The sequence below is a fragment of the Lampetra fluviatilis genome, unplaced genomic scaffold, assembly GCF_964198595.1.
Source record: "Lampetra fluviatilis unplaced genomic scaffold, kcLamFluv1.1 SCAFFOLD_476, whole genome shotgun sequence".
NCBI lineage: Eukaryota > Metazoa > Chordata > Hyperoartia > Petromyzontiformes > Petromyzontidae > Lampetra > Lampetra fluviatilis.
Window position 1 is genome coordinate 1,089 of NW_027620757.1, and position 27,856 is coordinate 28,944.

The 27,856-nt window shown below is 51.0% G+C and overlaps 1 long non-coding RNA gene across 4 annotated transcripts; it reads right to left on the reverse strand.

Annotated features, from left to right (window-relative positions):
* Positions 1-3,746: 3,746 nt before the first annotated feature.
* LOC144954358 (uncharacterized) lies at positions 3,747-24,304 on the reverse strand. Of its 4 annotated transcripts, none has more exons than XR_013641158.1 (5): positions 24,266-24,304; positions 19,938-19,957; positions 17,667-17,773; positions 14,302-14,328; positions 3,747-3,841 (listed from the first exon to the last, which is right to left on the reverse strand). It is a non-coding gene; the product is annotated as an uncharacterized LOC144954358 (long non-coding RNA). The 4 variants fall into 4 exon arrangements; XR_013641157.1 differs by lacking the exon at positions 19,938-19,957 and adding an exon at positions 19,023-19,053 and having other exon boundaries at positions 24,266-24,287; XR_013641156.1 differs by lacking the exon at positions 19,938-19,957 and adding an exon at positions 18,893-18,925 and having other exon boundaries at positions 17,667-17,793; positions 24,266-24,276.
* Between the last annotated feature and the right edge of the window lie 3,552 nt (positions 24,305-27,856).

Genomic DNA, 27,856 nt, shown 5'->3' on the forward strand with positions numbered 1-27,856 from the left:
TCTCTGTGTGTCTCTGTGTGTCTCTGTGTGTCTCTCTGTGTGTCTCTCTGTGTCTCTGTGTGTCTCTGTGTGTCTCTGTGTGTCTCTGTGTGTCTCTGTGTCTCTCTGTGTGTCTCTCTGTGAGTCTCTGTGTGTGTCTCTCTGTGTGTCTCTGTGTCTCTCTGTGTGTCTCTCTGTGTGTCTCTGTGTGTCTCTGTGTGTCTCTCTGTGTGTCTCTCTGTGTGTCTCTGTGTGTCTCTGTGTGTCTCTCTGTGTGTCTCTGTGTGTCTCTGTGTGTCTCTCTGTGTGTCTCTCTGTGAGTCTCTGTGTGTCTCTGTGTGTCTCTGTGTGTCTCTCTGTGAGTCTCTGTGTCTCTCTGTGTGTCTCTCTGTGTGTCTCTCTGTGTGTCTCTCTGTGTGTCTCTCTGTGTGTCTCTGTGTGTCTCTCTGTGTGTCTCTCTGTGTGTCTCTCTGTGTGTCTCTCTGTGTGTCTTTGTGGGTCTCTGTGAGTCTCTGTGAGTCTCTGTGTGTCTCTGTGTGTCTCTGTGTGTCTCTGTGTGTCTCTGTGTGTCTCTGTGTGTCTCTGTGTGTCTCTGTGTGTCTCTTTGTGTGTCTCTGTGTGTCTCTGTGTGTCTCTCTGTGTGTCTCTGTGTGTCTCTGTAAGTCTCTCTGTGTGTCTCTGTGTGTCTCTGTGTGTCTCTGTGTGTCTCTGTGTGTCTCTGTGTGTCTCTGTGTGTCTCTTTGTGTGTCTCTGTGTGTCTCTGTGTGTCTCTGTGAGTCTCTGTGTGTCTCTGTGTGTCTCTGTGTGTCTCTGTGTGTCTCTGTGAGTCTCTGTGAGTCTCTGTGTGTCTCTGTGTGTCTCTGTGTGTCTCTGTGAGTCTCTGTGTGTCTCTGTGAGTCTCTGTGTGTCTCTGTGTGTCTCTGTGAGTCTCTGTGAGTCTCTGTGTGTCTCTGTGTGTCTCTGTGTGTCTCTGTGTGTCTCTGTGTGTCTCTGTGAGTCTCTGTGAGTCTCTGTGTGTCTCTGTGTGTCTCTGTGAGTCTCTGTGAGTCTCTGTGTGTCTCTGTGTGTCTCTGTGTGTCTCTGTGAGTCTCTGTGTGTCTCTGTGAGTCTCTGTGTGTCTCTGTGAGTCTCTGTGGGTCTCTGTGTGTCTCTGTGAGTCTCTGTGTGTCTCTGTGAGTCTCTGTGAGTCTCTGTGTGTCTCTGTGTGTCTCTGTGAGTCTCTGTGGGTCTCTGTGTGTCTCTGTGAGTCTCTGTGTGTCTCTGTGAGTCTCTGTGAGTCTCTGTGGGTCTCTGTGTGTCTCTGTGAGTCTCTGTGTGTCTCTGTGAGTCTCTGTGAGTCTCTGTGGGTCTTTGTGAGTCTCTGTGTGTCTCTGTGAGTCTCTGTGTGTCTCTGTGTGTCTCTGTGTGTCTCTGTGTGTCTCTGTGGGTCTCTGTGTGTCTCTGTGAGTCTCTGTGTGTCTCTGTGAGTCTCTGTGTGTCTCTGTGTGTCTCTGTGGGTCTCTGTGTGTCTCTGTGGGTCTCTGTGTGTCTCTGTGGGTCTCTGTGTGTCTCTGTGTGTCTCTGTGAGTCTCTGTGTGTCTCTGTGTGTCTCTGTGAGTCTCTGTGGGTCTCTGTGTGTCTTTGTGAGTCTCTGTGTGTCTCTGTGGGTCTCTGTGTGTCTCTGTGGGTCTCTGTGTGTCTCTGTGAGTCTCTGTGTGTCTCTGTGGGTCTCTGTGGGTCTCTGTGTGTCTCTGTGAGTCTCTGTGTGTCTCTGTGAGTCTCTGTGGGTCTCTGTGGGTCTCTGTGGGTCTCTGTGGGTCTCTGTGAGTCTCTGTTTGTCTCTGTGGGTCTCTGTGGGTCTCTGTGGGTCTCTGTGGGTCTCTGTGTGTCTCTGTGTGTCTCTGTGGGTCTCTGTGAGTCTCTGTGTGTCTCTGTGTGTCTCTGTGGGTCTCTGTGGGTCTCTGTGAGTCTCTGTGTGTCTCTGTGTGTCTCTGTGGGTCTCTGTGGGTCTCTGCGGGTCTCTGTGAGTCTCTGTGTGTCTCTGTGAGTCTCTGTGGGTCTCTGTGTGTCTTTGTGAGTCTCTGTGTGTCTCTGTGGGTCTCTGTGTGTCTCTGTGGGTCTCTGTGTGTCTCTGTGAGTCTCTGTGTGTCTCTGTGGGTCTCTGTGGGTCTCTGTGTGTCTCTGTGAGTCTCTGTGTGTCTCTGTGAGTCTCTGTGGGTCTCTGTGGGTCTCTGTGGGTCTCTGTGGGTCTCTGTGAGTCTCTGTGTGTCTCTGTGTGTCTCTGTGGGTCTCTGTGGGTCTCTGTGGGTCTCTGTGGGTCTCTGTGGGTCTCTGTGAGTCTCTGTGTGTCTCTGTGTGTCTCTGTGGGTCTCTGTGGGTCTCTGTGTGTCTCTGTGAGTCTCTGTGTGTCTCTGTGAGTCTCTGTGGGTCTCTGTGGGTCTCTGTGGGTCTCTGTGGGTCTCTGTGAGTCTCTGTGTGTCTCTGTGTGTCTCTGTGGGTCTCTGTGGGTCTCTGTGTGTCTCTGTGAGTCTCTGTGGGTCTCTGTGGGTCTCTATGAGTGTCTGTGGGTCTCTGTGTGTCTCTGTGTGTCTCTGTGGGTCTCTGTGAGTCTCTGTGGGTCTCTGTGAGTCTCTGTGGGTCTCTGTGGGTCTCTGTGGGTCTCTGTGGGTCTCTGTGAGTCTCTGTGTGTCTCTGTGAGTCTCTGTGTGTCTCTGTGGGTCTCTGTGGGTCTCTGTGAGTCTCTGTGGGTCTCTGTGGGTCTCTGTGTGTCTCTGTGTGTCTCTGTGTGTCTCTGTGGGTCTCTGTGGGTCTCTGTGGGTCTCTGTGTGTCTCTGTGTGTCTCTGTGTGTCTCTGTGGGTCTCTGTGTGTCTCTGTGTGTCTCTGTGTGTCTCTGTGGGTCTCTGTGGGTCTCTGTGGGTCTCTGTGTGTCTCTGTGTGTCTCTGTGTCTCTCTGTGTCTGTGTGTCTCTCTGTGTGTCTCTGTATCTCTCTGTGTCTCTCTGTGTGTCTCTGTGTGTCTCTCTGTGTGTCTCTCTGAGTCTCTCTGTGTCTCTCTGTGTGTCTCTGTGTGTCTCTGTGTCTCTGTGAGTCTCTGTGTGTCTCTGTGTGTCTCTGTGTGTCTCTCTGTGTGTGTCTCTGTGTGTCTCTGTGTGTGTCTCTGTGTGTCTCTGTGTGTCTCTGTGTGTCTCTGTGTGTCTCTGTGTGTCTCTGTGTGTCTCTCTGTGTGTCTCTCTGTGTGTCTCTGTGTGTCTCTCTGTGTGTCTCTCTGTGTGTCTCTGTGTGTCTCTGTGTGTCTCTGTGTGTCTCTGTGTGTCTCTGTGAGTCTCTGTGTGTCTCTGTGTGTCTCTCTGTGTGTCTCTGTGTGTCTCTCTGTGTGTCTCTCTGTGTGTCTCTGTGTGTGTCTCTGTGAGTCTCTGTGTGTCTCTGTGTGTGTCTCTCTGTGTCTCTGTGTGTGTGTGTCTCTCTGTCTCTCTCTGTGTCTCTCTGTGTCTCTCTCTGTCTCTCTGTATGTCTGTGTGTCTCTCTGTGTGTCTCTCTGTGTGTCTCTCTGTGTCTCTCTGTGTGTCTCTCTGTGTGTCTCTGTGTGTGTCTCTGTGAGTCTCTGTGTGTCTCTGTGTGTGTCTCTCTGTGTCTCTGTGTGTGTGTGTCTCTCTGTCTCTCTCTGTGTCTCTCTGTGTCTCTCTCTGTCTCTCTGTATGTCTGTGTGTCTCTCTGTGTGTCTCTCTGTGTGTCTCTCTGTGTCTCTGTGTGTGTCTCTCTGTGTGTCTCTCTGTGTGTCTCTCTCTCACCTCCTTGCTTGGGCGGCGGACCGGAGTGAACACCGTCTGGAAGAATGCCCAAAGCAGCATGGCCAGGCTGACGTGGTAGCTGAGCAAGTAGCAGACTAAGGGAGAGACACACACAGAGACTCACCCACTCACTCACCCAGTCAGTCACTCACTCAGTCACCCACTCACTCAGTCACTCAGTCACTCACCCACTCACTCACCCAGTCACTCACTCACTCAGTCACTCACTCACTCAGTCACTCACCCAGTCACTCACTCACAGACTAAGGGAGAGACACACACAGAGGCTCACTCACTTACTCACCCAGTCAGTCACTCACTCAGTCACCCACTCACTCAGTCACTCAGTCACTCACCCACTCACTCACAGACTAAGGGAGAGACACACACAGAGACTCACCCACTCACTCACCCAGTCACTCACTCACTCAGTCACCCACTCACTCAGTCACTCAGTCACTCACCCACTCACTCACCCAGTCACTCACTCACTCAGTCACCCACTCACTCAGTCACTCAGTCACTCACCCACTCACTCACAGACTAAGGGAGAGACACACACAGAGACTCACCCACTCACTCACCCAGTCAGTCACTCACTCAGTCACCCACTCACTCAGTCACTCAGTCACTCACCCACTCACTCACAGACTAAGGGAGAGACACACACAGAGACTCACCCACTCACTCACCCAGTCACTCACTCACTCAGTCACCCACTCACTCAGTCACTCAGTCACTCACCCACTCACTCACAGACTAAGGGAGAGACACACACAGAGACTCACCCACTCACTCACCCAGTCAGTCACTCACTCAGTCACCCACTCACTCAGTCAGTCACTCAGTCACTCACCCACTCACTCACAGACTAAGGGAGAGACACACACAGAGACTCACCCACTCACTCACCCAGTCAGTCACTCACTCAGTCACCCACTCACTCAGTCACTCAGTCACTCACCCACTCACTCACAGACTAAGGGAGAGACACACACAGAGACTCACCCACTCACTCACCCAGTCACTCACTCACTCAGTCACCCACTCACTCAGTCACTCAGTCACTCACCCACTCACTCACAGACTAAGGGAGAGACACACACAGAGACTCACCCACTCACTCACCCAGTCAGTCACTCACTCAGTCACCCACTCACTCAGTCAGTCACTCAGTCACTCACCCACTCACTCACAGACTAAGGGAGAGACACACACAGAGACTCACCCACTCACTCACCCAGTCAGTCACTCACTCAGTCACCCACTCACTCAGTCACTCAGTCACTCACCCACTCACTCACAGACTAAGGGAGAGACACACACAGAGACTCACCCAGTCAGTCACTCACTCAGTCACCCACTCACTCAGTCACTCAGTCACTCACCCACTCACTCACAGACTAAGGGAGAGACACACACAGAGACTCACCCACTCACTCACCCAGTCAGTCACTCACTCAGTCACCCACTCACTCAGTCACTCAGTCACTCACCCACTCACTCACAGACTAAGGGAGAGACACACACAGAGACTCACCCACTCACTCACCCAGTCACTCACTCACTCAGTCACCCACTCACTCAGTCACTCAGTCACTCACCCACTCACTCACCCAGTCACTCACTCACTCACTCAGTCACTCAGTCACTCACCCACTCACTCACCCAGTCACTCACTCACTCAGTCACCCACTCACTCAGTCACTCAGTCACTCACCCACTCACTCACTCAGTCACTCACTCACTCAGTCACCCACTCACTCAGTCACTCAGTCACTCACCCACTCACTCACTCAGTCATTCACCCACTCAGTCACCCACTCACTCAGTCACTCACTCACTCAGTCACCCACTCACTCAGTCACCCACTCACTCAGTCACTCACTAAATCACTCACTCAGTCACCCACTCACTCAGTCACTCACTCACTCACCCACTCACTCACTCAGTCATTCACCCACTCAGTCACTCAGTCACTCACCCACTCACTCACCCAGTCACTCACTCACTCAGTCACCCACTCACTCAGTCACTCAGTCACTCACCCACTCACTCACCCAGTCACTCACTCACTCAGTCACCCACTCACTCAGTCACTCACTAAATCACTCACTCAGTCACCCACTCACTCAGTCACTCACTCACTCACCCACTCACTCACTCAGTCATTCACCCACTCAGTCACTCAGTCACTCACCCACTCACTCACCCAGTCACTCACTCACTCAGTCACCCACTCACTCAGTCACTCAGTCACTCACCCACTCACTCACCCAGTCACTCACTCACTCAGTCACTCACTAAATCACTCACTCAGTCACCCACTTACTCAGTCACTCACTCACTCACCCACTCACTCACTCAGTCATTCACCCACTCAGTCACCCACTCACTCAGTCACTCAGTCACTCACCCACTCACTCACCCAGTCATTCACCCACTCAGTCACTCAGTCACTCACCCACTCACTCACCCAGTCACTCACTCACTCAGTCACCCACTCACTCAGTCACTCAGTCACTCACCCACTCACTCACCCAGTCACTCACTCACTCAGTCACCCACTCACTCAGTCACTCACTAAATCACTCACTCAGTCACCCACTCACTCAGTCACTCACTCACTCACCCACTCACTCACAGACTAAGGGAGAGACACACACAGAGACTCACCCACTCACTCACCCAGTCAGTCACTCACTCAGTCACCCACTCACTCAGTCAGTCACTCAGTCACTCACCCACTCACTCACAGACTAAGGGAGAGACACACACAGAGACTCACCCACTCACTCACCCAGTCAGTCACTCACTCAGTCACCCACTCACTCAGTCACTCAGTCACTCACCCACTCACTCACAGACTAAGGGAGAGACACACACAGAGACTCACCCACTCACTCACCCAGTCACTCACTCACTCAGTCACCCACTCACTCAGTCACTCAGTCACTCACCCACTCACTCACAGACTAAGGGAGAGACACACACAGAGACTCACCCACTCACTCACCCAGTCAGTCACTCACTCAGTCACCCACTCACTCAGTCAGTCACTCAGTCACTCACCCACTCACTCACAGACTAAGGGAGAGACACACACAGAGACTCACCCACTCACTCACCCAGTCAGTCACTCACTCAGTCACCCACTCACTCAGTCACTCAGTCACTCACCCACTCACTCACAGACTAAGGGAGAGACACACACAGAGACTCACCCAGTCAGTCACTCACTCAGTCACCCACTCACTCAGTCACTCAGTCACTCACCCACTCACTCACAGACTAAGGGAGAGACACACACAGAGACTCACCCACTCACTCACCCAGTCAGTCACTCACTCAGTCACCCACTCACTCAGTCACTCAGTCACTCACCCACTCACTCACAGACTAAGGGAGAGACACACACAGAGACTCACCCACTCACTCACCCAGTCACTCACTCACTCAGTCACCCACTCACTCAGTCACTCAGTCACTCACCCACTCACTCACCCAGTCACTCACTCACTCACTCAGTCACTCAGTCACTCACCCACTCACTCACCCAGTCACTCACTCACTCAGTCACCCACTCACTCAGTCACTCAGTCACTCACCCACTCACTCACTCAGTCACTCACTCACTCAGTCACCCACTCACTCAGTCACTCAGTCACTCACCCACTCACTCACTCAGTCATTCACCCACTCAGTCACCCACTCACTCAGTCACTCACTCACTCAGTCACCCACTCACTCAGTCACCCACTCACTCAGTCACTCACTAAATCACTCACTCAGTCACCCACTCACTCAGTCACTCACTCACTCACCCACTCACTCACTCAGTCATTCACCCACTCAGTCACTCAGTCACTCACCCACTCACTCACCCAGTCACTCACTCACTCAGTCACCCACTCACTCAGTCACTCAGTCACTCACCCACTCACTCACCCAGTCACTCACTCACTCAGTCACCCACTCACTCAGTCACTCACTAAATCACTCACTCAGTCACCCACTCACTCAGTCACTCACTCACTCACCCACTCACTCACTCAGTCATTCACCCACTCAGTCACTCAGTCACTCACCCACTCACTCACCCAGTCACTCACTCACTCAGTCACCCACTCACTCAGTCACTCAGTCACTCACCCACTCACTCACCCAGTCACTCACTCACTCAGTCACTCACTAAATCACTCACTCAGTCACCCACTTACTCAGTCACTCACTCACTCACCCACTCACTCACTCAGTCATTCACCCACTCAGTCACCCACTCACTCAGTCACTCAGTCACTCACCCACTCACTCACCCAGTCATTCACCCACTCAGTCACTCAGTCACTCACCCACTCACTCACCCAGTCACTCACTCACTCAGTCACCCACTCACTCAGTCACTCAGTCACTCACCCACTCACTCACCCAGTCACTCACTCACTCAGTCACCCACTCACTCAGTCACTCACTAAATCACTCACTCAGTCACCCACTCACTCAGTCACTCACTCACTCACCCACTCACTCACTCAGTCATTCACCCACTCAGTCACCCACTCACTCAGTCACTCAGTCACTCACCCACTCACTCACCCAGTCATTCACCCACTCAGTCACTCAGTCACTCACCCACTCACTCACCCAGTCACTCACTCACTCAGTCACCCACTCACTCAGTCACTCAGTCACTCACCCACTCACTCACCCAGTCACTCACTCACTCAGTCACCCACTCACTCAGTCACTCACTAAATCACTCACTCAGTCACCCACTCACTCAGTCACTCACTCACTCACTCACCCACTCACTCACTCAGTCATTCACCCACTCAGTCACCCACTCACTCAGTCACTCAGTCACTCACCCACTCACTCACCCAGTCACTCACTCACTCAGTCACCCACTCACTCAGTCATTCACCCACTCAGTCACCCACTCACTCAGTCACTCACTCACTCAGTCACCCACTCACTCAGTCACTCACTCAATCACTCACTCAGTCACCCACTCACTCAGTCACTCACTCACTCACTCAGCCACTCACTCAGTCACTCACTCACTCAGTCACTCACCCACTCAGTCACTCACTCACTCACAGACTAAGGGAGAGACACACACAGAGACTCACCCACTCACTCACCCAGTCACTCACTCACTCAGTCACCCACTCACTCAGTCACTCAGTCACTCACCCACTCACTCACCCAGTCACTCACTCACTCACTCAGTCACCCACTCACTCAGTCACTCAGTCACTCACCCACTCACTCAATCAGTCATTCACCCACTCAGTCACCCACTCACTCAGTCACTCAGTCACTCACCCACTCACTCACCCAGTCACTCACTCACTCAGTCACCCACTCACTCAGTCACTCAGTCACTCACCCACTAACTCACTCAGTCATTCACCCACTCAGTCACCCACCCACTCACTCAGTCACTCACTCACTCAGTCACCCACTCACTCAGTCACTCACTCAATCACTCACTCAGTCACCCACTCACTCAGTCACTCACTCACTCAGCCACTCACTCAGTCACTCACTCACTCAGTCACTCACCCACTCAGTCACTCACTCACTCACTCACAGACTAAGGGAGAGACACACACAGAGACTCACTCAGTCACTCACTCACCCACTCAGTCAGTCACTCAGTCACTCACCCACTCAGTCACTCACTCAATCACTCAGTCACTCACCCACTCACTCAGTCACTCACTCAGTCACTCACTCAGTCACTCACTCACTCAGTCACTCACTCACTCACTCACAGACTAAGGGAGAGACACACACAGAGACTCACCCACTCACTCATCCAGTCACTCACTCACTCAGTCACCCACTCACTCAGTCACTCAGTCACTCACCCACTCACTCACTCAGTCATTCACCCACTCAGTCACCCACTCACTCAGTCACTCAGTCACTCACCCACTCACTCACTCAGTCATTCACCCACTCAGTCACCCACTCACTCAGTCACTCACTCACTCAGTCACCCACTCACTCAGTCACTCACTCAATCACTCACTCAGTCACCCACTCACTCAGTCACTCACTCACTCAGCCACTCACTCAGTCACTCACTCACTCAGTCACTCACCCACTCAGTCACTCACCCACTCAGTCACTCACCCACTCAGTCACTCACTCACTCACAGACTAAGGGAGAGACACACACAGAGACTCACTCAGTCACTCACTCACCCACTCAGTCAGTCACTTAGTCACTCACCCACTCAGTCACTCACTCAATCACTCAGTCACTCACCCACTCACTCAGTCACTCACTCAGTCACTCACTCAGTCACTCACTCACTCACAGACTAAGGGAGAGACACACACAGAGACTCACCCACTCAGTCACTCACCCACTCGCTCGCTCACTCAGTCACTCACTCAGTCACTCACTCACTCAATCACTCACTCAGTCACCCACTCACTCAGTCACTCACTCACTCAGTCACTCACTCACTCACAGACTAAGAGAGAGACATACACAGAGACTCACCCACTCACTCAGCCACTCACTCAGTCACTCACTCACTCACAGACTCGGGGATAGACACACACAGAGACTCACCCACTCACTCACTCAGTCACTCACTCACTCACTCAGTCACCCACTCACTCAGTCACTCAGTCACTCACCCACTCACTCACCCAGTCACTCACTCACTCAGTCACCCACTCACTCAGTCACTCAGTCACTCACCCACTCACTCACCCAGTCACCCACTCACTCAGTCACTCACTCACTCAGTCACCCACTCACTCAGTCACTCACTCAATCACTCACTCAGTCACCCACTCACTCAGTCACTCACTCACTCACTCACTCAGCCACTCACTCACTCAGCCACTCACTCAGTCACTCACTCACTCAGTTACTCACCCACTCAGTCACTCACTCACTCACTCACTCACAGACTAAGGGAGAGACACACACAGAGACTCACCCACTCACTCACCCAGTCACTCACTCACTCAGTCACCCACTCACTCAGTCACTCAGTCACTCACCCACTCACTCACCCAGTCACTCACTCACTCAGTCACCCACTCACTCAGTCACTCAGTCACTCACCCACTCACTCAATCAGTCATTCACCCACTCAGTCACCCACTCACTCAGTCACTCAGTCACTCACCCACTCACTCACCCAGTCACTCACTCACTCAGTCACCCACTCACTCAGTCACTCAGTCACTCACCCACTAACTCACTCAGTCATTCACCCACTCAGTCACCCACCCACTCACTCAGTCACTCACTCACTCAGTCACCCACTCACTCAGTCACTCACTCAATCACTCACTCAGTCACCCACTCACTCAGTCACTCACTCACTCAGCCACTCACTCAGTCACTCACTCACTCAGTCACTCACCCACTCAGTCACTCACTCACTCACTCACAGACTAAGGGAGAGACACACACAGAGACTCACTCAGTCACTCACTCACCCACTCAGTCAGTCACTCAGTCACTCACCCACTCAGTCACTCACTCAATCACTCAGTCACTCACCCACTCACTCAGTCACTCACTCAGTCACTCACTCAGTCACTCACTCACTCAGTCACTCACTCACTCACAGACTAAGGGAGAGACACACACAGAGACTCACCCACTCACTCACCCAGTCACTCACTCACTCAGTCACCCACTCACTCAGTCACTCAGTCACTCACCCACTCACTCACTCAGTCATTCACCCACTCAGTCACCCACTCACTCAGTCACTCAGTCACTCACCCACTCACTCACTCAGTCATTCACCCACTCAGTCACCCACTCATTCAGTCACTCAGTCACTCACCCACTCACTCACTCAGTCATTCACCCACTCAGTCACCCACTCACTCAGTCACTCACTCACTCAGTCACCCACTCACTCAGTCACTCACTCAATCACTCACTCAGTCACCCACTCACTCAGTCACTCACTCACTCAGCCACTCACTCAGTCACTCACTCACTCAGTCACTCACCCACTCAGTCACTCACCCACTCAGTCACTCACTCACTCACAGACTAAGGGAGAGACACACACAGAGACTCACTCAGTCACTCACTCACCCACTCAGTCAGTCACTTAGTCACTCACCCACTCAGTCACTCACTCAATCACTCAGTCACTCACCCACTCACTCAGTCACTCACTCAGTCACTCACTCAGTCACTCACTCACTCACAGACTAAGGGAGAGACACACACAGAGACTCACCCACTCAGTCACTCACCCACTCGCTCGCTCACTCAGTCACTCACTCAGTCACTCACTCACTCAATCACTCACTCAGTCACCCACTCACTCAGTCACTCACTCACTCAGTCACTCACTCACTCACAGACTAAGGGAGAGACATACACAGAGACTCACCCACTCACTCAGCCACTCACTCAGTCACTCACTCACTCACAGACTCGGGGAAAGACACACACAGAGACTCACCCACTCACTCACTCAGTCACTCACTCACTCACTCAGTCACCCACTCACTCAGTCACTCAGTCACTCACCCACTCACTCACCCAGTCACTCACTCACTCAGTCACCCACTCACTCAGTCACTCAGTCACTCACCCACTCACTCACCCAGTCACCCACTCACTCAGTCACTCACTCACTCAGTCACCCACTCACTCAGTCACTCACTCAATCACTCACTCAGTCACCCACTCACTCAGTCACTCAGTCACTCACCCACTCACTCACTCAGTCACTCAGTCACTCACTCAGCCACTCACTCAGTCACTCACCCACTCAGTCACTCACTCACTCACTCACAGACTAAGGGAGAGACACACACAGAGACTCACTCAGTCACTCACTCACCCACTCAGTCAGTCACTCAGTCACTCACCCACTCAGTCACTCACTCAATCACTCAGTCACTCACCCACTCACTCAGTCACTCACTCAGTCACTCACTCACTCAGTCACTCACTCACTCACAGACTAAGGGAGAGACACACACAGAGACTCACCCACTCAGTCACTCACTCACTCGCTCGCTCACTCAGTCACTCACTCAGTCACTCACTCACTCAATCACTCACTCAGTCACCCACTCACTCACTCAGTCACTCAATCACTCACAGACTAAGGGAGAAACACACACAGAAACTCACCCACTCACTCAGCCACTCACTCAGTCACTCACTCACTCACAGACTCGGGGATAGACACACACAGAGACTCACCCACTCACTCACTCACTCAGCCACTCACTCACTCAGTCACTCAGTCACTCAGTCACTCAGTCACTCACTCAATCACTCACTCACTCAGTCACTCACCCACTCACTTAGTCACTCACTCAGTCACTCACCCACTCACTTAGTCACTCACTCAGTCACTCACCCACTCAGTCACTCACTCAATCACTCACTCACAGACTAAGGGAGAGACACACACAGAGACTCACCCACTCAGTCACTCACCCACTCGCTCGCTCAATCAGTCACTCACCCACTCAGTCACTCACTCAATCACTCACTCAGTCATTTACTCACTCACTTAGTCACTCACTCAGTCACTCACCCACTCAGTCACTCACTCAATCACTCAGTCACTTACTCACAGACTAAGGGAGAGACACACACAGAGACTCACCCACTCAGTCACTCACCCACTCACTTAGTCACTCAATCAGTCACTCACCCACTCAGTCACTCACTCAATCACTCAGTTACTCACTCACTCACAGACTAAGGGAGAGACACACACAGAGACTCACCCACTCACTCAGTCACCCACTCACTCAGTCACTCAGTCACTCACTCACAGACTAAGGGAGAGACACACACCGAGACTCACCCACTCAGCCCATCACCCACTCAGCCAATCACTCACTCAGTCACTCAGTCACTCACTCACTCACAGACTAAGGGAGAGACACACACCGAGACTCACACACTCAGCCACTCACTCACTCAGTCAATCACTCACTCAGCCACTCACTCACTCACCCACTCACCCACTCACTCACTCACTCACCCACTCACCCACTCACCCACCCACCCGCTCGCTCACTCACCCACTCACCCACTCACTCACCCACTCCCAATGTCATTAGTCCAAAGTCGTTAGGGTGAGGCCGGGTTAAAGGTCGCGTGAGGCCGGGTTAAAGGTCGCGTGAGGCCGAGTTAAAGGGTGTGTGCGGCCGGGTTAAAGGTCGCGTGAGGTCGGGGTCAAGGTCGCGTGAGGCCGGGTTAAAGGTCATGTGCGGCCGGGTTAAAGGTCGCGTGCGGCCGGGGTCAAGGTCGCGTGAGGCCGGGTTAAAGGTTGCGTGTGGCCGGGTTAAAGGTCGCGTGCGGCCGGGGTTAAAGGTCACGTGTGGCCGGGGTCAAGGTCGCGTGTGGCCGGGTTAAAGGTCGCGTGCGGCCGGGTTAAAGGTCGCGTGCGGCCGGGTTAAAGGTCGCGTGAGGCCGGGTTAAAGTTCGTGTGTGGCCAGGGTTAAAGGCCGCGTGTGGCCAGGGTTAAAGTTCGCGTGCGGTCGGGTTAAAGGTCGCGTGAGGTGAAGGTCAGGGCCTCACCTTTCTCCGCCGTGCCCGTCACGGTGTCTGCAAAGGCAACAACAGAAACGGGGATTGTGGGAGTCAGCTGGGCACATGAATCTGAAGAGCCGTGAAGCTCTTTGACCCGCCCCCCACACCCCCCCCTGCCCCCCCCCCCCCCACATGGCCGTCAGCGAGCAGTGAGCAGTGCACCACCACGTGGCGGTGAGCCGATGGCTCCCTCGCCGTGTGTGTGGTGAGTCTGTGGTGAGTCTGTGGTGAGTCTGTGGTGGGTCTCTGTGTGGTGAGTCTGTGGTGAGTCTGTGGTGAGTCTCTGTGTGGTGAGTCTGTGTGGTGGGTCTGTGGTGAGTCTCTGTGTGGTGAGTCTGTGGTGAGTCTGTGGTGAGTCTCTGTGTGGTGAGTCTGTGTGGTGAGTCTGTGATGAGTCTGTGGTGGTGAGTCTGTGGTGGGTCTCTGTGTGGTGAGTCTGTGGTGAGTCTGTGGTGAGTCTCTGTGTGGTGAGTCTGTGTGGTGAGTCTGTGATGAGTCTGTGTGGTGAGTCTGTGGTGGGTCTCTGTGTGGTGAGTCTGTGTGGTGAGTCTGTGGTGAGTCTGTGTGGTGGGTCTGTGGTGAGTCTCTGTGTGGTGAGTCTGTGGTGAGTCTGTGGTGGTGAGTCTGTGGTGAGTCTCTGTGTGGTGAGTCTGTGGTGAGTCTGTGTGGTGGGTCTGTGGTGAGTCTGTGGTGGTGAGTCTGTGGTGAGTCTCTGTGTGGTGAGTCTGTGGTGAGTCTGTGTGGTGGGTCTGTGGTGAGTCTGTGGTGGTGAGTCTGTGGTGAGTCTCTGTGTGGTGAGTCTATGGTGAGTCTGTGTGGTGAGTCTGTGGTGAGTCTGTGGGTCTCTGTGTGATGAGTATGTGGGTCTCTGTGTGATGAGTCTGTGGGTCTCTGTGTGGTGAGTCTATGGTGAGTCTGTGTGGTGAGTCTGTGGGTCTCTGTGTGGTGAGTCTATGGGTCTCTGTGTGGTGAGTCTGTGGGTCTCTGTGTGGTGAGTCTGTGGGTCTCTGTGTGGTGAGTCTATGGTGAGTCTATGGGTCTCTGTGTGGTGAGTCTGTGGGTCTCTGTGTGGTGAGTCTGTGGTGAGTCTATGGGTCTCTGTGTGGTGAGTCTGTGGGTCTCTGTGTGGTGAGTCTGTGGGTCTCTGTGTGGTGAGTCTGTGGGTCTCTGTGGTGAGTCTGTGGGTCTCTGTGTGGTGAGTCTGTGGATCTCTGTGTGGTGAGTCTATGGGTCTCTGTGTGGTGAGTCTGTGGGTCTCTGTGTGGTGAGTCTGTGGGTCTCTGTGTGCTGAGTCTATGGGTCTCTGTGTGGTGAGTCTATGGGTCTCTGTGTGGTGAGTCTGTGGGTCTCTGTGTGGTGAGTCTGTGGGTCTCTGTGTGGTGAGTCTATGGGTCTCTGTGTGTTGAGTCTGTGGGTCTCTGTGTGGTGAGTCTGTGGGTCTCTGTGTGGTGAGTCTGTGGGTCTCTGTGTGGTGAGTCTATGGGTCTCTGTGTGGTGAGTCTGTGGGTCTCTGTGTGGTGAGTCTATGGGTCTCTGTGTGTTGAGTCTATGGGTCTCTGTGTGGTGAGTCTATGGGTCTCTGTGTGGTGAGTCTGTGGGTCTCTGTGTGGTGAGTCTGTGGGTCTCTGTGTGGTGAGTCTATGGGTCTCTGTGTGTTGAGTCTGTGGGTCTCTGTGTGGTGAGTCTGTGGGTCTCTGTGTGGTGAGTCTGTGGGTCTCTGTGTGGTGAGTCTATGGTGAGTCTGTGTGGTGAGTCTGTGGGTCTCTGTGTGGTGAGTCTATGGGTCTCTGTGTGGTGAGTCTGTGGGTCTCTGTGTGGTGAGTCTGTGGGTCTCTGTGTGGTGAGTCTATGGTGAGTCTATGGGTCTCTGTGTGGTGAGTCTGTGGGTCTCTGTGTGGTGAGTCTGTGGTGAGTCTATGGGTCTCTGTGTGGTGAGTCTGTGGGTCTCTGTGTGGTGAGTCTGTGGGTCTCTGTGGTGAGTCTGTGGGTCTCTGTGTGGTGAGTCTGTGGATCTCTGTGTGGTGAGTCTATGGGTCTCTGTGTGGTGAGTCTGTGGGTCTCTGTGTGGTGAGTCTGTGGGTCTCTGTGTGCTGAGTCTATGGGTCTCTGTGTGGTGAGTCTATGGGTCTCTGTGTGGTGAGTCTGTGGGTCTCTGTGTGGTGAGTCTGTGGGTCTCTGTGTGGTGAGTCTATGGGTCTCTGTGTGTTGAGTCTGTGGGTCTCTGTGTGGTGAGTCTGTGGGTCTCTGTGTGGTGAGTCTGTGGGTCTCTGTGTGGTGAGTCTATGGGTCTCTGTGTGGTGAGTCTGTGGGTCTCTGTGTGGTGAGTCTATGGGTCTCTGTGTGTTGAGTCTATGGGTCTCTGTGTGGTGAGTCTATGGGTCTCTGTGTGGTGAGTCTGTGGGTCTCTGTGTGGTGAGTCTGTGGGTCTCTGTGTGGTGAGTCTATGGGTCTCTGTGTGTTGAGTCTGTGGGTCTCTGTGTGGTGAGTCTGTGGGTCTCTGTGTGGTGAGTCTGTGGGTCTCTGTGTGGTGAGTCTATGGGTCTCTGTGTGGTGAGTCTGTGGGTCTCTGTGTGGTGAGTCTATGGGTCTCTGTGTGTTGAGTCTATGGGTCTCTGTGTGGTGAGTCTATGGGTCTCTGTGTGGTGAGTCTTTGGGTCTCTGTGTGGTGAGTCTATGGCTCTCTGTGTGGTGAGTCTATGGGTCTCTGTGTGGTGAGTCTGTGGGTCTCTGTGTGGTGAGTCTGTGGGTCTCTGTGTGGTGAGTCTATGGGTCTCTGTGTGGTGAGTCTGTGGGTCTCTGTGTGGTGAGTCTATGGGTCTCTGTGTGGTGAGTCTATGGGTCTCTGTGTGGTGAGTCTGTGGGTCTCTGTGTGGTGAGTCTATGGGTCTCTGTGTGGTGAGTCTATGGGTCTCTGTGTGGTGAGTCTGTGGGTCTCTGTGTGGTGAGTCTATGGGTCTCTGTGTGGTGAGTCTATGGGTCTCTATGTAATGAGTCTGTGGATCTCTGTGTGATGATGAGTCTATGGGTCTCTGTGTGGTGAGTCTATGGGTCTCTGTGTGGTGAGTCTTTGGGTCTCTGTGTGGTGAGTCTATGGCTCTCTGTGTGGTGAGTCTATGGGTCTCTGTGTGGTGAGTCTGTGGGTCTCTGTGTGGTGAGTCTGTGGGTCTCTGTGTGGTGAGTCTGTGGGTCTCTGTGTGGTGAGTCTATGGGTCTCTGTGTGGTGAGTCTATGGGTCTCTATGTAATGAGTCTGTGGATCTCTGTGTGATGATGAGTCTATGGGTCTCTGTGTGGTAGTGGTGGTAGTGTAGTGGTAGTAGTGGTAGTAGTAGTAGTGGTACTACAGGGACTCACAGAGGCATAGGGGCAGGAGGTATGCGTAGTAGGCCCAAGCGAGAACCCCGCAGATGAAGACGACCGGAAACCACGACAGCGACGAGCAGCCTCGTCGAGACATCCACCTTCGAATCACCCTCACCACCTACTCACCACCTACTCACCACCACCACCTACTCACCACCTACTCACCACCTACTCACCACCACCAACACAGAGACATCAACACCATCAACAACTACTCACCACCTACTCACCACCTACTCACCACCACCAACACAGAGACATGAACACCATCAACACCTACTCACCACCTACTCACCACCTACTCACCACCTACTCACCACCACCACCACCTACTCACCACCTACTCACCACCACCAACACAGAGACATCAACACCATCAACAACTACTCACCACCTACTCACCACCTACTCACCACCACCAACACAGAGACATGAACACCATCAACACCTACTCACCACCTACTCACCACCTACTCACCACCTACTCACCACCACCACCACCTACTCACCACCTACTCACCACCTACTCACCACCACCAACACAGAGACATCAACACCATCAACAACTACTCACCACCTACTCACCACCTACTCACCACCACCAACACAGAGACATCAACACCATCAACAACTACTCACCACCTACTCACCACCTACTCACCACCTACTCACCCTCACCAACACAGAGACATCAACACCATCAACAACTACTCACCACCTACTCACCACCTACTCACCACCTACTCACCACCTACTCACCCTCACCAACACAGAGACATCAACACCATCAACAACTACTCACCACCTACTCACCACCTACTCACCACCTACTCACCACCACCTCACCACCTACTCACCACCTACTCACCCTCACCACCTACTCACCACCACCACCACCTACTCACCACCACCACCACAGAGACATGAACACCATCAACAACTACTCACCACCCACTCACCACCTACTCACCACCTACTCACCACCACCACCACCTACTCACCACCTACTCACCACCTACTCACCACCTACTCACCTACTCACCACCTACTCACCACCACCACCACCTACTCACCACCTACTCACCACCTACTCACCCTCACCACCTACTACTCACCACCTACTCACCACCTACTCACCACCTACTCACCACCACCAACACAGAGACATCAACACCATCAACAACTACTCACCACCTACTCACCCTCACCCTCACCACCTACTCACCACCTACTCACCACCTACTCACCACCTACTCACCACCTACTACTCACCACCTACTCACCACCTACTCACCACCTACTCACCCTCACCACCTACTACTCACCACCTACTCACCACCTACTCACCACCTACTCACCCTCACCACCTACTCACCACCTACTCACCACCTACTCACCCTCACCACCTACTACTCACCACCTACTCACCACCTACTCACCACCTACTCACCCTCACCACCTACTACTCACCACCTACTCACCACCTACTCACCCTCACCCTCACCACCTACTCACCACCTACTCACCACCTACTCACCCTCACCACCTACTACTCACCACCTACTCACCACCTACTCACCCTCACCACCTACTCACCACCTACTCACCCTCACCCTCACCACCTACTCACCACCTACTCACCACCACCAACACAGACACATCCACCTACTCACCACCTACTCACCACCTACTCACCACCACCAACACAGAGACATCAACACCATCAACATCTACTCACCACCTACTCACCACCTACTCACCACCTACTACTCACCTACTCACCACCTACTCACCACCTACTCACCACCTACTCACCACTTACTACTCACCTACTCACCACCTACTCACCACCTACTCACCACCTACTCACCACTTACTCACCACCTACTCACCACCTACTCACCACCTACTCACCACCTACTCACCACTTACTACTCACCTACTCACCACCTACTCACCACCTACTCACCACTTACTACTCACCTACTCACCACCTACTCACCACCACCACCACCTACTCACCACCTACTCACCACCTACTCACCAACACCAACACAGAGACATCAACACCATCAACATCTACTCACCACCTACTCACCACCTACTCACCACCTACTCACCACTTACTACTCACCTACTCACCACCTACTCACCACCTACTCACCACCTACTCACCAACACCAACACAGAGACATCAACACCATCAACATCTACTCACCACGACAGCACAGAGCAGCCTCGTACAGGCATCCACCTACTCACCACCTACTCACCCTCACCACCTACTCACCACTTACTCACCACCTACTCACCACCTGCTCACCACCTACTCACCACCACCTACTCACCACCACCTCACCACCTACTCACCACTTACTACTCACCTACTACTCACCACCTGCTCACCACCTACTCACCACCACCTACTCACCACCACCTCACCACCTACTCACCACCCACTCACCACCTACTCACCACCTACTCACCACTTACTCACCACCTACTCACCACCAACACCAACACAGACACATCCACCTACTCACCACCACCTACTCACCACCTACTCACCACCACCAACACAGACACATCCACCTACTCACCACCTACTCACCACCTACTCACCACCTACTCACCACCACCAACACAGACACATCCACCTACTCACCACCTACTCACCACCACCAACAGCAACACAGACACATCCATCTACTCACCACCTACTCACCACCACCATCAACACAGACACATCCACCTACTCACCACCTACTCACCACCAACACCAACAACACCAACAACACAGACACATCCACCTACTCACCACCTACTCACCACCAACACCAACAACACCAACAACACAGACACATCCACCTACTCACCACCTACTCACCACCAACACCAACAACACCAACAACACAGACACATCCACCTACTCACCACCTACTCACCACCAACACCAACAACACCAACAACACAGACACATCCACCTACTCACCACCTACTCACCACCAACACCAACAACACCAACAACACAGACACATCCACCTACTCACCACCTACTCACCACCACCAACACCAACACAGACACATCCACCTACTCACCACCTACTCACCACCACCAACACCAACACAGACACATCCACCTACTCACCACCTACTCACCACCACCAACACCAACACAGACACATCCACCTACTCACCACCTACTCACCACCACCAACACCAACACAGACACATCCACCTACTCACCACCTACTCACCACCACCAACACCAACACAGACACATCCATCTACTCACCACCTACTCACCACCACCAACACAGACACATCCACCTACTCACCACCTACTCACCACCACCAACACCAACACAGACACATCCACCTACTCACCACCTACTCACCACCACCACCACCAACACAGACACATCCACCTACTCACCACCTACTCACCACCTACTCACCACCACCAACACAGACACATCCACCTACTCACCACCTACTCACCACCAACAACACAGACACATCCATCTACTCACCATCTACTCACCACCTACTCACCACCAACAACACAGACACATCCACCTACTCACCACCTACTCACCACCACCAACACCAACACAGACACATCCACCTACTCACCACCTACTCACCACCTACTCACCACCACCAACACAGACACATCCACCTACTCACCACCTACTCACCACCACCAACACCAACACAGACACATCCACCTACTCACCACCTACTCACCACCACCACCACCAACACAGACACATCCACCTACTCACCACCTACTCACCACCTACTCACCACCACCAACACAGACACATCCACCTACTCACCACCTACTCACCACCAACAACACAGACACATCCATCTACTCACCATCTACTCACCACCTACTCACCACCAACAACACAGACACATCCACCTACTCACCACCTACTCACCACCACCAACACCAACACAGACACATCCACCTACTCACCACCTACTCACCACCACCAACACCAACACAGACACATCCACCTACTCACCACCTACTCACCACCACCAACACAGACACATCCACCTACTCACCACCTACTCACCACCACCAACACAGACACATCCACCTACTCACCACCTACTCACCACCACCAACACCAACACAGACACATCCATCTACTCACCACCTACTCACCACCACCAACACCAACACAGACACATCCACCTACTCACCACCTACTCACCACCTACTCACCACCTACTCACCACCTACTCACCTACTACTCACCACCCACTCACCTCCTACTCACCTCCTACTCACCACCTACTCACCACCTACTCACCTCCTACTCACCACCTACTCACCTCCTACTCACCACCTACTCACCACCTACTCACCACCTACTCACCACCAACACCACCAACACCACCTACTCACCACCTACTCACCACCTACTCACCACCAACACCACCAACACCACCTACTCACCACCTACTCACCACCTACTCACCACCAACACCACCAACACAGACACATCCACCTACTCACCACCTACTCACCACCTACTCACCACCAACACCACCAACACAGACACATCCACCTACTCACCACCTACTCACCAACACCAACACAGACACATCCACCTACTCACCACCTACTCACCACCACCAACACCAACACAGACACATCCACCTACTCACCACCTACTCACCACCACCAACACCAACACAGACACATCCACCTACTCACCACCTACTCACCACCTACTCACCACCAACACCACCAACACAGACACATCCACCTACTCACCACCTACTCACCACCTACTCACCACCACCAACACCAACACAGACACATCCACCTACTCACCACCTACTCACCACCACCAACACAGACACATCCACCTACTCACCACCTACTCACCACCCACTCACCTCCTACTCACCACCTACTCACCACCTACTCACCTCCTACTCACCACCTCCTCACCACCTCCTCACCACCAACACCACCAACACCACCTACTCACCACCAACACCACCAACACCACCTACTCACCACCAACACCACCACCTCCTCACCACCTCCTCACCACCAACACCACCACCTCCTCACCTCCTACTCACCACCTCCTCACCACCAACACCACCAACACCACCAACACCACCACCTCCTCACCACCACCTCCTCACCACCACCTCACCACCTACTCACCTCCTACTCACCACCTACTCACCTCCTACTCACCACCTACTCACCACCTACTCACCACCTACTCACCACCAACACCACCACCACCTCCTCAATACCACCACCTCCTCACCACCTACTCACCACCTCCTCTTCACCTCCTACTCACCACCTCCTCACCACCAACACCACCAACACCACCAACACCACCACCTCCTCACCACCACCTCCTCACCACCACCTCACCACCTCCACCTCCTCACCACCTACTCACCACCACCTCCTCACCACCACCTCCTCACCACCACCTCACCACCTCCACCTCCTCACCACCTACTCACCACCACCTCCTCACCACCACCTCCTCACCACCACCTCCTCACCACCACCTCACCACCTCCACCTCCTCACCACCTACTCACCACCACCTCCTCACCACCACCTCCTCACCACCACCTCCTCACCACCACCTCACCACCTCCACCTCCTCACCACCTACTCACCACCACCTCCTCACCACCACCTCACCACCACCACCTCACCACCTCCACCTCCTCACCACCTACTCACCACCACCACCTCACCACCACCACCACCTCCTCACCACCACCACCACCTCACCTCCTCCTCACCACAGTCCCCGCGTCTCTGTCACCGTGTCCCTGTATCCCTGTGTGTCTGTGTCTCTGTCTGTGTGTCTGTGTCTCTGTGTGTCTCTGTGTGTGTGTGTGTCTCTGTGTGTGTCTGTGTTTCTGTGTCTCTGTCTGTCTCTGTCTGTGTGTCTGTGTCTCTGTCTGTGTGTCTGTGTCTCTGTGTGTCTTTGTGTGTGTGTGTCTCTGTGTGTGTCTGTGTTTCTGTGTCTCTGTCTGTGTCTCTGTCTGTGTGTCTGTGTCTCTGTCTGTGTGTCTGTGTCTCTGTGTGTCTCTGTGTGTGTGTGTGTCTCTGTGTGTGTCTGTGTTTCTGTGTCTCTGTCTGTGTCTCTGTCTGTGTGTCTGTGTCTCTGTGTGTCTCTGTGTGTGTCTGTGTCTCTGTCTGTGTGTCTGTGTCTGTGTGTGTCTGTGTGTATGTGTGTCTCTGTGTGTGTCTGTGTCTCTGTCTGTGTCTCTGTCTGTGTGTCTCTGTCTGTGTGTCTCTGTCTGTGTGTCTTTGTCTGTGTGTCTGTGTCTCTGTGTGTGTGTGTCTCTGTGTGTGTCTGTGTCTCTGTGTCTGTGTGTGTCTGTGTCTCTGTCTGTGTGTGTCTCTCTGTGTCTGTGTGTGTCTGTGTCTCCGTGTGTGTGTGTGTCTCTGTGTGTGTCTGTGTCTCTGTGTCTGTGTGTCTCTGTGTCTCTGTCTGTGTGTGTCTCTGTGTGTGTGTCTCTGTCTGTGTCTCTGTGTGTGTGTCTCTGTCTGTGTCTCTGCCGCTTCCTCGTACCCGGCTCCGCGATGACGCCGCGGCCGCCATCTTGGTCAGGGACGTGGGGCGTTGTGGAGGGAGGGGGGAAGGGGGCGGGGCTAAGCCGCCTCCCGTTTCCACAGCAACGGTGTCGGTTGGCTGGGCCCCTACCTAAGATGGCTGCCGCGACTACGTGCGGGGGGATGAGAGGGTGGGGGGGAGGGGGCACCTCACGGGCGCACCCCATTGGCTGAGCTCGCGTACCACGTGGCTGGGTTCCTCTAAGCCAATCACGCGCGGCGTGGCGGAGGCACTCGAATTCCGCAGCGCGGATAGGCGAATTGTATTTCCCAGTGCGGATTAGCGACCCGCTAATATATTGAGAATATCTCTCTTCTGATTCTATAAGATAATAAGATAATTTAGTAAGATATATCTTATGATTCTAGAAGATTTTACTAAAATTTTGATGGGTATATTTTCTGATTCTAGAAAAAAAAAAAAATGAGTCTAGAAGATTTTATGATCTTGAAAGACATCTCTTCTGAGTCTAGAAGATTTTATCATCTTGAAAGACATCTCTTCTGAGTCTAGAAGATTTTATCATCTTGAAAGACATCTCTTCTGAGTCTAGAAGATTTTATCATCTTGAAAGACATCTCTTCTGAGTCTAGAAGATTTTATCATCTTGAAAGACATCTCTTCTGAGTCTAGAAGATTTTATCATCTTGAAAGACATCTCTTCTGAGTCTAGAATATTTTATCATCTTGAAAGACATCTCTTCTGAGTCTAGAAGATTTTATCATCTTGAAAGACATCTCTTCTGAATCTAGAAGATTGTATCATCTTGAAAGACATCTCTTCTGAGTCTAGAAGATTTTATCATCTTGAAAGACATCTCTTCTGAGTCTAGAAGATTTTATCATCTTGAAAGACATCTCTTCTGAGTCTAGAAGATTTTATCATCTTGAAAGACATCTCTTCTGAGTCTAGAAGATTTTATCATCTTGAAAGACATCTCTTCTGAGTCTAGAAGATTTTATCATCTTGAAAGACATCTCTTCTGAGTCTAGAAGATTTTATGATCTTGAAAGACATCTCTTTTGAGTCTAGAAGATTTTATCATCTTGAAAGACATCTCTTCTGAGTCTAGAAGATTTTATCATCTTGAAAGACATCTCTTCTGAGTCTAGAAGATTTTATAATCTTGAAAGACATCTCTTCTGAGTCTAGAAGATTTTATCATCTTGAAAGACATCTCTTCTGATTCCTGAAGATTTTATCATCTTGAAAGACATCTCTTCTGAATCTAGAAGATTGTATAATCTTGAAAGACATCTCTTCTGAATCTAGAAGATTTTATAATCTTGAAAAACATCTCTTCTGAGTCTAGAAGATTTTATAATCTTGAAAGACATCTCTTCTGAGTCTAGAAGATTTTATAATCTTGAAAGACATCTCTTCTGAGTCTAGAAGATTTTATAATCTTGAAAGACATCTCTTCTGAGTCTAGAAAATGTTATCATCTTGAAAGACATCTCTTCTGAGTCTAGAAGATTGTATCATCTTGAAAGACATCTCTTCTGAGTCTAGAAGATTTTTTAATCTTGAAAGACATCTCTTCTGAGTCTAGAAGATTTTATCATCTTGAAAGACATCTCTTCTGAGTCTAGAAGATGTTATGATCTTGAAAGACATCTCTTCTGATTCTAGAAGATTTTATCATCTTGAAAGACATCTCTTCTGATTCTAGAAGATTTTATCATCTTGAAAGACATCTCTTCTGAGTCTAGAAGATTTTATGATCTTGAAAGACATCTCTTCTGAGTCTAGAAGATTTTATGATCTTGAAAGACATCTCTTCTGAGTCTAAAAGATTTCATCATCTTGAAAGACATCTCTTCTGAGTCTAGAAGATTTTATCATCTTGAAAGACATCTCTTCTGAGTCTAGAAGATTGTATCATCTTGAAAGACATCTCTTCTGAGTCTAGAAGATTTTATGATCTTGAAAGACATCTCTTCTGAGTCTAGAAGATTTTATCATCTTGAAAGACATCTCTTCTGAGTCTAGAAGATTTTATCATCTTGAAAGACATCTCTTCTGAGTCTAGAAGATTTTATCATCTTGAAAGACATCTCTTCTGATTCCTGAAGATTTTATCACCTTGAAAGACATCTCTTCTGAGTCTAGAAGATTTTATAATCTTGAAAGACATCTCTTCTGAGTCTAGAAGATTTTATAATCTTGAAAGACATCTCTTCTGAGTCTAGAAGATTTTATAATCTTGAAAGACATCTCTTCTGAGTCTAGAAGATTTTGTCATCTTGAAAGACATCTCTTCTGAGTCTAGAAGATTGTATCATCTTGAAAGACATCTCTTCTGAGTCTAGAAGATTTTATCATCTTGAAAGACATCTCTTCTGAGTCTAGAAGATTTTATCATCTTGAAAGACATCTCTTCTGAGTCTAGAAGATTGTATCATCTTGAAAGACATCTCTTCTGAGTCTAGAAGATTTTATAATCTTGAAAGACATCTCTTCTGAGTCTAGAAGATTTTATCATCTTGAAAGACATCTCTTCTGAGTCTAGAAGATTGTATCATCTTGAAAGACATCTCTTCTGAGTCTAGAAGATTTTATAATCTTGAAAGACATCTCTTCTGAGTATAGAAGATTTTATAATCTTGAAAGACATCTCTTCTGAGTCTAGAAGATTTTATCATCTTGAAAGACATCTCTTCTGAGTCTAGAAGATTGTATCATCTTGAAAGACATCTCTTCTGAGTCTAGAAGATTTTATCATCTTGAAAGACATCTCTTCTGAGTCTAGAAGATTTTATCATCTTGAAAGACATCTCTTCTGAGTCTAGAAGATTGTATCATCTTGAAAGACATCTCTTCTGATTCTAGAAGATTTTATCATCTTGAAAGACATCTCTTCTGATTCTAGAAGATTTTATCATCTTGAAAGACATCTCTTCTGATTCTAGAAGATTGCATTTTTATGTTGAAAGACATCTCTTCTGATTCTAGAAGATTGCATTTTTATGTTGAAAGACATCTCTTCTGATTCTAGAAGATTGCATTTTTATGTTGAAAGACATCTCTTCTGATTCTAGAAGATTGCATTTTTATGTTGAAAGACATCTCTTCTGATTCTAGAAGATTGCATTTTTATGTTGAAAGATATATTATCTTCTGAGTCTAGGAGTAATCTTCTGTTTCTGGAAAACGACTTCTGGATTTGGAAGACGTCTTCTGGTTGTGGAAGATATATTCTGGTTTAGGAAGACGTCTTCTGGTTTAGGAAGACGTCTTCTGGTTGTGGAAGATATCTTCTGGTTTTGGAAGACATCTTCTGGTTTAGGAAGACGTCTTCTGGTTTAGGAAGACATCTTCTGGTTTAGGAAGATATCTTCTGGTTTTGGAAGACATCTTCTGGTTTAGGAAGACGACTTCTGGTTTAGGAATACATATTCTGGTTTAGGAAGACATCTTCTGGTTTTGGAAGACATCTTCTGGTTTAGGAAGACATCTTCTGGTTTAGGAAGACATCTTCTGGTTTAGGAAGACATCTTCTGGTTTTGGAAGACATCTTCTGGTTTAGGAAGACGTCTTCTGGTTTA